The following is an 11,182-nucleotide window of genomic DNA, read 5'->3' as shown; positions in this document are numbered from 1 at the left end:
TGCTATATATTAGGAATGACATTAACATTGAGAATATGGAGCCTGTCTCAATCAAATTATAAGGGTGGTGGCCTATATCATAAGGTGATCATTTGGAAGAACTAGGTGTGTTTAGCCTGGAAAAGAGAAGGTTAAGGGAGGACATGATTTTTGATTTCACATATTCAAAGAACTGTTACAGAGACGAATGATTAGACTAGGAGAAATGAAATCCTAGAGGAACAGAACTTCCTAGCAATGAGAGTTCTCTCAAGATTGAAAGGATTTGCCTACAGAGGGACTAAACTTCCCATCACTTCAGGTGTTCAAGGGAAGACTGGATAACCACTTGTTAGCTTCACTGCAGAGAGAATTCAGAGCATCATGTAGGGGTTGCCTGGTATCCCTTCCAGTTCTGAGATTCTAGGATTCTATAATTCTTCTCATTCTAAAAGAGTGCAGCAGGGACAACTCTCTCCCTTCCCTTTGTGTGGAGAGGGACTGGTACCTCACCCTCCATTCTAACTATTTTGGGAAACAGTCCAAGGTAATTTGAATAATACTCTTGTCTAACAACCCTGGGGGAAGTAGGGAGGATGGAGAGATAATGAAGGACAAAATGAATGTTTCATTCCAAATCTCTGAACTCAGTAGAAAATGTTGATTTGTTGTCCTTCCAATTGGAATAGGATCAAAGTGACATCATGATGTGGGGTCAATGTACATTGTATCTAACTCTGCCTGATCAGACCAAAGTGTGCTCAGAAGGCTCTCCCACAGCTTGGACACAAATAGTCCATGTGAACATTAGGGATAGAGATGTCTTTAGATGCACACATCTCATGTTTCTTTTGAGCTACTGAAATTCTGCTTTTGCTCATAGAGCACAGTGCCTCCTTTGATATGGTGCCAAACTCAGGGAGAGAGAAGAGGTGAACAGTTATGGTCACTTCAGAGAGTTGGAGACAGATTTGTTAGTTTAGGTGAAAGAAGAAAAATTTCCTATAACTTCTGAGAGACTTTTTAGAATTGAGACCATAGACTATGGTGACACTGTGGGCATTGGCACATATGCAGATTACTTCTGTTGATACTCTTCAATCAATCAATTAACTTTATGTGCCAGACACTGTAATGAGAGTTGCCCCCAAGGAGCTTACAATCTAATACTACTCACATGAAAGAGGTTGGGAAGCCTGTTTCCAAGAAAGTTTTGATAATCTATAATGGAATCACCTTGAAGAGATTTTGGAGCATATGTAGACATTCTATAATTGGTTTTGTTTTGCTAACCATGTAGCTAGGAGAAGATTTTTCAATTGGCAACACAGCCAGAACCAGGGATACCATCAAAAGACATCTGATCAGAGTCTCAGACATTCTTGTGGACTGTACTTTTCTAGGGCTCCTAGTTTAACTTCTTTGCTAATTGCATCTGTTGGGACACAATGATGAAAAGAATCAGGTCTTGGGCCCTCTCCACTGGGTCAGCACTTGATCACATGAATGGGCCTAGTGTTTCCCTTTTCCATTTTATCGAAAAGCATTGGAGACTCTGACCTTGTGAAGTTCAGAAGGTCAGAAGAGCAGTAGTGAAGAGATAACCATGACCTCTCAGGGTACTCCTAGAATCCTGACTTTTGGGATAGTAAACCTGGCTCTGGGATAGTAAACCAGAGCACACAAACTACAAATGGTCCAGGAAAATGGAAGGGAGGATTTCTGACCAAGTTGGATACTTGAATGAAGGTAGGCAGCTCAGCTTTCATACACCTAATCAAGAAAAATCCCTAAAAAAAAAAAAACGCATGAAATAATAATCAAGATGAAATAATGATCAAGAAATCCAATGAGAAACTACTTTATTCATCTCAGAATGGCACAAAAAGTCATCCAGAAGCCTACCGAAAGAAACAGTGGCACACTAGAAAATCAAACACCAACACAGGCAAACATTTCCTGGTGTGACAAGAAATATATGTAGGCTCAGAGGCTCCCATGAACAAGTTCCAAGATTGGAAATCTATAGACTGGATCTCAGGATCCAGGAACATCAGTGAATAGAATGGGCAGAGCAGATTTCAAGTTGTATCCTTGGCCAAGAGGCTTTGAAATCCTTAACACTCTAAGCTGCCATAAAGAACCCTCAAGATCCAGTTATCTGAATCTCAAAGATCCAAGGAGGTCCTAAACTAACCAATGGTCTTAATGTAGATATACCTTGGGAGGTCAAGATCACCACAGAAATCAGCTCACACTCCAACCAAAAGGACATCAGGAGACAGAGACTCATCTTAGGACAGTAACTGCAAATAAAAATATGAGTAAACAGAAGATATCAATCACTCTAAAAAATTATTATAATGCGCTGATCACTTGCCAGCTCTAGCAACTGTTAATTTTGCTGCATTTTATGTACCTTTGTCTCCCTCCCATCCATCCAGTGTGGATGGTTTTAGGCATTCTCCAGCAAGGCTACCCATTCTTGAAGAATGGAATACCTGATCATTCCATGGCTTTTGTTTCTGGAGTTATCCTTAGTAGGGACCTATGCAAGGTAACTATCTAAAAGCCAGATGCTGCTTTCTCATCCAGTGAGATGAGTGCACCCTGAGAAGGAGGGCTTTGTGTCCACTTGGCTGCAGAACCTGTGAGCCCCTGCCCCTAGCACTTTATAGAACATGATCTCAATTGCTATATCCCAAATGAGTAATTACCTAGAACCTTCTTGTTTCTGGAACAGGAGCCCCAAACCCTATTTCCTTGGGTTGCCCATATACCCATGCCTCTAGCCTCCTGCACATCTTCCAGGCCTATGAATCATTCACACATTCAATGACATTCTTGTTCCCATGATTATCATGGTCAGTACAGTGGCTTGATTTTCCTCACTCACTGGTTATGGTTACTGTCTGCTGGTGAAGTTTGAAAGGAAATCTGAAAGGGCAAGAAAAACTATGCAAAACAAATGCTCTTGACTATTACTCATTTCTCCTCTGCCCCCCCCCCCCCAAAAAAAAAGAGAAAGAAAGAAAGGAAGGAAGGAAAGAAAATTTGCTTCAATTTACTCTCTGAATCCAACAGTTCTCTATCTGGAGGTGAATAGCATGTTTCATCATGTATTAGAATTTTGACTAATCATTGTATTATCAGAGTTACTAAATTTTTCAAAGTTAACTATCTGTATAATATTGTTGTTATTGCATCAGTTCACTCAAGTCTTTCCATGCTTTTCTAAAACAATCCCCTTCATCATTTTTTATGGCACAATAGATTCCATCTAATTCACTATAACTTGTTTAATACCCAATTGCTTTTCTACACAGGAAATGCTGCTATATTTTTGTACTCAAGATACTTTTTTCCTCTTTTGCTTTTTTGATCTTGTTGGGGTATAAATTTAGCAGCACTATTGGCAGATCAAAGAGTATACACAATTTAATACCTTTTGGTGGTGTAAACCCAAATTGCTTTCCAGAATGGTTGGAGCACTTGCTACACAGTTCCATCATCAGTACATTAAAGTACTTGTTTTCCCACATCCTCTCCAGCATTTGTCATTTTCTTTATTCTCTTTGCCAACTTTGCCTATCTAATGGGTTTGAGGTGGCTTTTTAGAGTTATTCTAATTAGCATTCTTTAATTATTTGTAATTTAGAGCACTTTTTCCATATGGCTATTAATAGCTTGGATTTCTTCTCTGAAAATTATCTTTCACTGACAGATTGCTTTCTGTGGGGGGTGGGGGGTGGGGAGGGAAGTAAGATTGGGGGGGAAATTGTAAAACTCAAATAATATCTTTAATAAAAATAAATTTAAAAAAAGAAAATTATCTTTCATATCCTTTGACCATATATCAGTTGAGGATCATTGAAGCATCTTAAAAAATGAACTAAAGAGAATGTAAAGAAGGCCAGAATCACAAGTAGGTAGGACACCTTTGAAAGTTAATATGTTGAATTTATTACTATATTACATTGTAAAGAAAAGCAAGAAAGAGACATCCAGTTTCATATATGATTCTCTTTTTTTGTTAAATTATGAATTTGAAAGTGCACATTTTATTTAAAGTTTGTTAAATTCAGAATTAAATTAATGATAAACAACAATAAAAATAAAAATAAAAGTTGCAGAGAGGGTATCTGCACTGGCAAAGTTTTTCATACAGGAATTCCCCCCTATACCACTGAAACCACAGTTCCAGTTTCTATCCCCTATCTCCTGTTATATGCTTACAAATCTTCAATTAACTTGAAAACAAGGAAGGATTGCATAAGAAATGATGGTCATCTGTTTTGTACAATTTGTTTTTTAATATGAAAATTTTTTTGGTTTTGCAAGGCAATGGGGTTAAATAACTTGCCCAAAGGTCACACAGCTAAGTAAGTATTAAGAGTCTGAGATTGGATTTAAGCTTAGATCCTCCTAACTACAGGATCAGTGCTCTATCCACTGTGCCACTTAGCTGCCCCTTAATATCTAAGTTTAAATAAGATAATAACAAAATTGTCCTTTTTTGTCCCCTTTTGAACTTTTTTTTTCTGTATTTTTTCCATCAGTGCCCCTTTTTTGGAATTTCTGTCACTTTGCACTAACTTAATCTTTCTAATCACTAATAAAAGTCCTCCCCCCATGGTAAATATATGTAGTTAAACAAAACAAATCAACAAAATGGCATATTTAAAAATATATCTTATATTCTGAACCTCTGTTCCATCACCTTACTGCCAAGATAGGGATGAAATACTTTATCTGTTTTCTGAAGTTATGATTGCTATGTTTTGAAATCTTTCATAGTTGTTACCTTTATATTATTGTGGTCACTGTAATTTATTTTCCTTGTTCTGACTCTTTCTCTATCAGTTCATATATCTTTCAATTTTTCTTAATTCTTTATATTTTCCATTTTTTATGGTTATGGTAATATTCAATTATATTTATATACAACAGTTGGTTCCATCATTCCCTAGTTGATAGGCATCACTTTTAGAGGTCTTCTTCAAGTGGTCAGGAGGAACTACTTTCCTACATAATTGATGAATCTCTCTTTTCAATGCTCTAATCATAGTTTGATGCATATTCTCCCACAGCACCTGATATGTGTAGTACCCACTGAGCTTCCTATGATTTGGGAGATTTGGGGACCCCTGTCCCCCAGTCTTTGTAATTATCTCTTTATCCCAGAAGCTGGTAGGGGTGTATGTGTTTTTTTTGTGTTTTTGTGTGCGTGCGTGTGTGCGTGCATGTGTGTGTGTGTGTGTGTGTTCAGATTTACTGAGATTTTTTCCTCAAATACTTAGGGGATCTGGCACCAGCTAGGTGGCACAGTGGTTACAAGCCCTGGAATTGGGAAGACTCCCATTCTTGAGTTTAAATCGGGTCTCAGATACTTACTAGATATTTGACCTTGGGTAAATCCCTTAATCTTCTTTGCCTCAGTTTTTTTCATCTGTAAAATGAGCTGGAGAAGGAAATGGCAAATCCTTACAATATCCCTAGCAAGAAAACCCCAAATGGACTCAAGAAGAGTCTGACTGAAAAAAGAAAACCTGACTGAACAACAACAAATTCAGCAGCAAATACTTTGGGGGCATAACTTGGAGAGAAGGATTTATAGACCTCTATTCACCAATAGCTTTTGCAAAATAGCTAAGTGTCACTCAGCTTAGAAACCTCTTCTTCCTCTGGCGCCTACCCATCACACTTTTAGACTGTTCTGATGGTAATGATTTTTTCCCTTGAAACAAGTAGAGTTCTCTCTCCTAGTTTCTGTGTTCTATTAACAAGCCCAACAAGAGTCTGACAACCTTCTCACAGGACAGCTCTTCAGATTCTTGAAGATAGTGAGCAAGTCAGTCAATCAATTAATCATCATTTACTAAGCACTTATGGTGTGCAGGTTCTGAGAAAACAATATATAGGAAATAATCCCTACTCTCAAGCGATTTAAGGGAAGAAAAGTATATATATATACATATATATATATACATTATATATATGTATATATATATATATATATATATATATATATATATATATATATATATATATATATATATGGAGAGAGAGAGAATCACTCAGTAATACCTAGCAAGTACTGGACACTAGGGTGAGCATCTGACAAAAAAAGGCAAAAGAGAGTCCCTGCTCTCAAGTTGCTCATAGTTTAATGGGAAGGTAAGAAGCAAAGAAATGTGTACTAACAAACTATATTCAAGACAAAGAGGAAATAGTTAATTAAGCAGATTGGGCAGATGTGATCTTAGTTGGGACTTAAAGGAAGCCAGGGAAGGCAATAGGCAGACATGAGGAGGGAGAACATTCCAGGGATGAAGGAGAGTCAGATAAATGAAGGGTCTTGGTAGAGACAGGAGCAGGTCCGTGGCCTGGATTGAAGAGATAGCCAGACATAAAGAGAATAAATCCATAGAAGTTAAATACAAGGTTCTTTGAAAGGGGGGAGAAAAGAAGAAGGGGATCAGAAAAAGTTTCATGGTTACTTAAGTTGTGATTTGAACAAGATTGAGGTTCTCCACGGCCTAGCTCCAAAGTGATGTCCTCCCTCATAGTCCTAGATGTTGCTTAAAAAGCATTCTAGCAGTTACGGAGGATAATTTGAAGGCCGATGCTTCCACCGGGCCCGCAGAGGTAGCAAGAGTCCTGGGGAGGCTTTTGCCCCAGTGCCTTCCGCTGCAAGCGCTGTGACACAGCTGCCCTAGCTGGCTGTCCTCCGGGGGCCAGCATCCCCGGGCCCGGACAGCGCCTGTCAGGCCTCCCTGGTCCTGTTTAGCGTCTCAGGCTCGCTCAGCCGCCTCTTCCAACTGTTGATGCCTGCGATCCTTCAGCCCCCCAGTTTGCTCCACAGGAGCACTGCCCAGCCACAGTCCGTTTGTGAGCTTGACTGTTGGCCGTGGGCATCCATTCCGAATCGACTTCATCTCTGCCCTGGCAGCGAGGGTGGACTAAGGCTTCATTAATTCTGAGGGCATGAGAAAGACGGCTCCGTGGCTCCCCGGGGGGGGGGGGTTGAAATGCCAGCCCTCGGAAGGGTTTTCATGGCAACCGTCCAAGGATTTGTTTATTTTTAAGCTGCTCTGGGCCCCCAAGGGAGGACCTCGTCAGCCAGGACATCTTGTTCTCGGGGCCACGGCAATGACCTTGGGGCTAGGTCACTGAAAGGAGGAGGGATGCGTGGAGGGTTTGGTCCGAGGGCGGTGTGTCGGGATTCATTTCCTCGCGCTTACTCTCTGTAGCTGCGCCTACTCTATGCTGCTCGGCTTATATAAAATGCAATCAATGGAGGGAGACTGCGGCATTTTCTTTCTTTCTTTTTTTTTTTTCCACTCGGAATTTTAATTTTTTTTTTCAATATGGAGGCATAACCGCGCCTGAGGTATTGGACTACAGTCCCCAGCGTGCACCGGGGCCGGACACTGCCCCCCCGCCCCCCCTTCGAGATGGCTCTAGCTCGGGTAGCGCGAGCGGGGAAAGAAAAGGTGGCAGTCGAGACGTCTCGGGGCCCGCGCCGGCGGTGGCGGCCGCGGGGCTGGAGGTGGCGCGCGACTCCCGCCTTTGGCAGCGCAGAGCGGGCAGGGGCCGGGAGGCGCCGGAGCTCGGAGCCCGGTGCACTTCGGGAGTTGTAGGCCCTCCCCCCGCCCCCGTCCCCGCCCCAATCAGGAAGCAGAGGAGGGACGTGTCGGCGGCGGCGCGCCGGCCCCCCCGCCCCCGCCCCGCCCCCGCCTCCTCCCCGCCCCCGGCCCCCTCCCCCACCGTCGGGCTCCGCTGGTGCCGCCGCCGTTGCCGCCGCCGCCGCCGCCGCCGCCGCCGCCGCCGCCGCCGCCGCCGCCGCCGCGGACGGGCTGAGTGAGCGCCGGAGCCCGAGCCCAGGCCCCGCCGCGCGCAGCCGCCACGGACACCGGCCGAGGCACCGGCCACGCCGCCGTCAGCGCCGGGGGAGACCGGGGCGCCGCCGCCGCCTTCGCCCGCTGCTACCCGCTGGTGAGGACGAGCCCCCTCCGCCATCCCGGCCCGGCCTGCGCCATCCGCGCGCCCCCGCGCCGCCCCGCCGCCCGCCCGCGGGCATGGGGCGCAGGGTGCGCCGGGGGTGGCGGCCCGGCGGGGAGCGGAGCGGAGAGCCCCCGGGAGGGCGGGGAGGGCGGCGGCACCTGGGCGGCCAGGTAGGGGGCGAGGGGCGCGGGCCCCCAGACTCCGCTGGGACCGAGTTGGCACCGGGACCCCCGCCCGGAGGGCGAGAGCCCGGGTGCAAAGGGCCGGGGTGATGGGGCAGCCAGGGGCGGAACGGATGGCGGGAGCGCCTCCCCTCTCCCCCCCGTAATTGGCATTTCTGCCAGGAGGCGTCGGAGGTGCGCGCAGAGCAGACCAGGTTGGGAGCACCTGAAAGAGGACCTGTGTTGTCACGGGCATCTCCCATGACCTTGTAGCGGTCGCCAAAAAGGTACCTGCAGAACACTCAGTTTCTCAGAAGACTTGAGAATTTTAGGATGAGGTTTTGAGCCTTTCTTTTGATGCCGCTCATTTTGGTCATCGAGTCTGTGCCTCCGTACGGACTCTGGAGGGACCTCAGACGGAGTGCGATTAGGGGCTTTCTTCTGAGATACCTTTAGATGGGAATGGGAAAGTTTAACAAAGCCGGTGCTTCTGAGTACAGGAGGAAAATGAATATGGAATGGAATGCCATGGATTTCCTTCTTGTGATAATGTCTGCCTCATCCACCTTTTCCCCCCCTTAACAAAAAAAAAAGCAAATTCGAAACAACTAGCCTTTGGAACTTAAAATTTTAATGGACAGATTTGATGATATTGAGATGAGCATGAGCCTTCATTGCCTAACAACTGATGAACAAGGCTGAGAAATATGTAACTGGCTTTATTTCTGAGTACGGGAACCTTGCTTGTCTGCATAAAAGGCTTAGGCCTTTTTTTCTTCTTAAAATTGATTGCTTGAAGACTCCATTTATTGGTGTCTCAGTTTTCAGGGCAATTAAGTCCATCATTATATCTCAGCCTAATGCAGAGATGAGCCCCAGCCTGACTGCTTTATGTAAACAGAAAGATGTGAAATATGGAAATGTAATAAATATTCATCATAGAGAAAATATCCTACTGATGCTTTTTAAAATTTGATTCTCCCCTTTTTCCTTTGCTTGATAAGCTGTAAGGTAATGGTTCTATATTTCTATAGATTGAATTTCCTCTTAAAGGGATTCTCCGGTTGACAGATATTTGCTGGTTGACAGATATTTTGGGGCTCATCACATAACAAGCCTAAGGAACAGAGGCTTCATTTCTATTTCACTCCAGGATGGGATTTTGAAGCTCAGTAGCAGAATCCTCCTGATTGAGAAGCAGTGATGGAGAAAAGGAGAGGGTATTGGAAGCATGTGAATGAAGGAAGAGGCATATGGAGTAAAACATTGCTCCAGACTTGATTGCTTGAATTGCTTTATTTCGTAAAATGTTAAATGTGAAGTGGTTGTTGATTAGAGCTCAAATGGAGGGAAAAATGGTGAGGGATGTAAAGAAAAAGAAATAAGCACCCTGGAATCAAAATCATTTTTATTCTTGCTCAAGTGCTCAGCTCTGGAGTGTAGCCATCAAACCATTTGACTTCACATTTACAGTTAAGAATGTAAAAAATAAGCAATATTGCGAAGGTTTGCATTTTTATTGTATACATTCAGAAATGAATAAAATGATGGAATGTCTTAACATTTGAATCAAAATGTGCTCATTGGTTTAACAATAATTTATTAAGCACCTCCTTATAGGACCCTATGCTTGATGTTTGGGAGATAGAATGATAATAACTCCCTTTTCCATTGTACTTTTTTTTTTTAACAAGGCATTTGGGTTACATGACTTGCCCACGGTAATTATTAAGGGTCTGAGGTTATATTTGAACTCAGGTCCTCCAGGGCTAGTGCTCTATTCACTGCGCCACCTAGCTGCCCCTCCATTGTATTTTCATATTCACAAAATGTTTGCTTTATGCCGTGTGGATGCCACAATCTTTGTCTTTATTATATAGTTACATGTCTTTATCTATACATATATTTGACTATTATGGCCGATAGGATTGAGGCTTATCAAGGTTAATTGATTTGCCTATGGTCACAAAGCTTTTAACTGTTGGAAGCATACTTGAACTCTTGTCTTCTGATTTTGAACTTTGGTTTTTTTTTTCACAGAATTATATTCCCTATCCTCAAGTTTTTAATTTAGTAGGGGGAAATTTTAATTTAGTCAGGGAAATGAGTATACCTTAACTATATGATGTAATAAAAACAGAATAAGAGGGATTCAAAATATAACATACATTATGAGGGTCATAGTTCTAGGACTGGAAGGGATCTCAGAGACCAGCTTTCATTTTACAGGTGAGGAAACTGAGGCCTGAGAGATTACTTGGTTTTTCCAAGGTCATACAGTAATAAACATTAGAAGTAGAATCCAGACATCTGTTTCTAGAGCCTACCTTTTTTTGCTTTGTACTATGCTGAGGAAGAAAAGATATATCTCCTATTGAAGAGATTTAGGAAGACTTTATGGAGGGGAGATGATTTTAATTTACTTATTTGAATAATATTAATATTTACATAGTTTTGCATAATATAAGGTTTATAAAGTGCTTTACATGTATTATTTCATTTGATTTTTCACAACTGAGTGAGGTAAATCCTCTTAATATCCCCATTTTATAGTGAAGGAAACTGAAACTGAGAGAGCTATTGTGATTTGTCCATTGTCATAGAGCTAATAAATGTCTGAGGCTGGATTTGAACTTAGTGCTTCCTAAGGAATGCCAGCAGGCAGATATAGCTAGCTGGAAACATCCAGGCTATTAGCACTACTGTGAGCAAAGGTGTGGAAGTGGAAAACTGTGGTTTGTACCAGAGGCAGGACTGGACTGGGGGAGCAAGGGGAAATAAACGTGGAAAGGTGAGATGCTGTCAAATTTGGAGGTCCCTCAATTCCAGGCTGATTTATTTGGGTTTTATTTGGAAGCCTCTAGGGAGCCTGGATGGATTCGAGGCAGTTGGGTTTAAGTGACTTGTCCAGAATCACATAGCTGGTAAGTGTTAAATGTTTGAGGTGGAATTTTAACTCAGATCCTCCTCATTCCAAGATCGGTACTCTCTCCACTGTGCCATCTAAACATCTCCAGTCGTTCTGATTCATATCT

General features: G+C 42.9%; 1 protein-coding gene across 6 annotated transcripts in view; it reads left to right on the top strand.

Annotated features, from left to right (window-relative positions):
- Window positions 1–436: 436 nt before the first annotated feature.
- FAM168A (family with sequence similarity 168 member A) overlaps window positions 437–11,182 on the top strand; it is a 238,127-nt gene continuing 227,381 nt past the window's right edge. Inside the window, exon 1 of one of the 6 annotated variants that reach the window (XM_074216834.1) lies at window positions 437–526. The gene's annotated coding sequence lies outside the window, so the exon portion shown is untranslated. Of the gene's footprint in view, window positions 527–7,851; window positions 7,978–8,260; window positions 8,435–11,182 lie in introns of those variants that run through there. The other 5 variants (XM_074216842.1, XM_074216840.1, XM_074216838.1 and 2 more) reach the window with 5 other exon arrangements.

The sequence above is a fragment of the Macrotis lagotis genome, chromosome 1, assembly GCF_037893015.1.
Source record: "Macrotis lagotis isolate mMagLag1 chromosome 1, bilby.v1.9.chrom.fasta, whole genome shotgun sequence".
In the NCBI taxonomy this organism is placed as follows: Eukaryota; Metazoa; Chordata; class Mammalia; order Peramelemorphia; family Peramelidae; genus Macrotis; species Macrotis lagotis.
The sequence above is the reverse complement of the archived record's forward strand: the minus strand, read 5'-3'. Positions and strand labels throughout refer to the sequence as shown.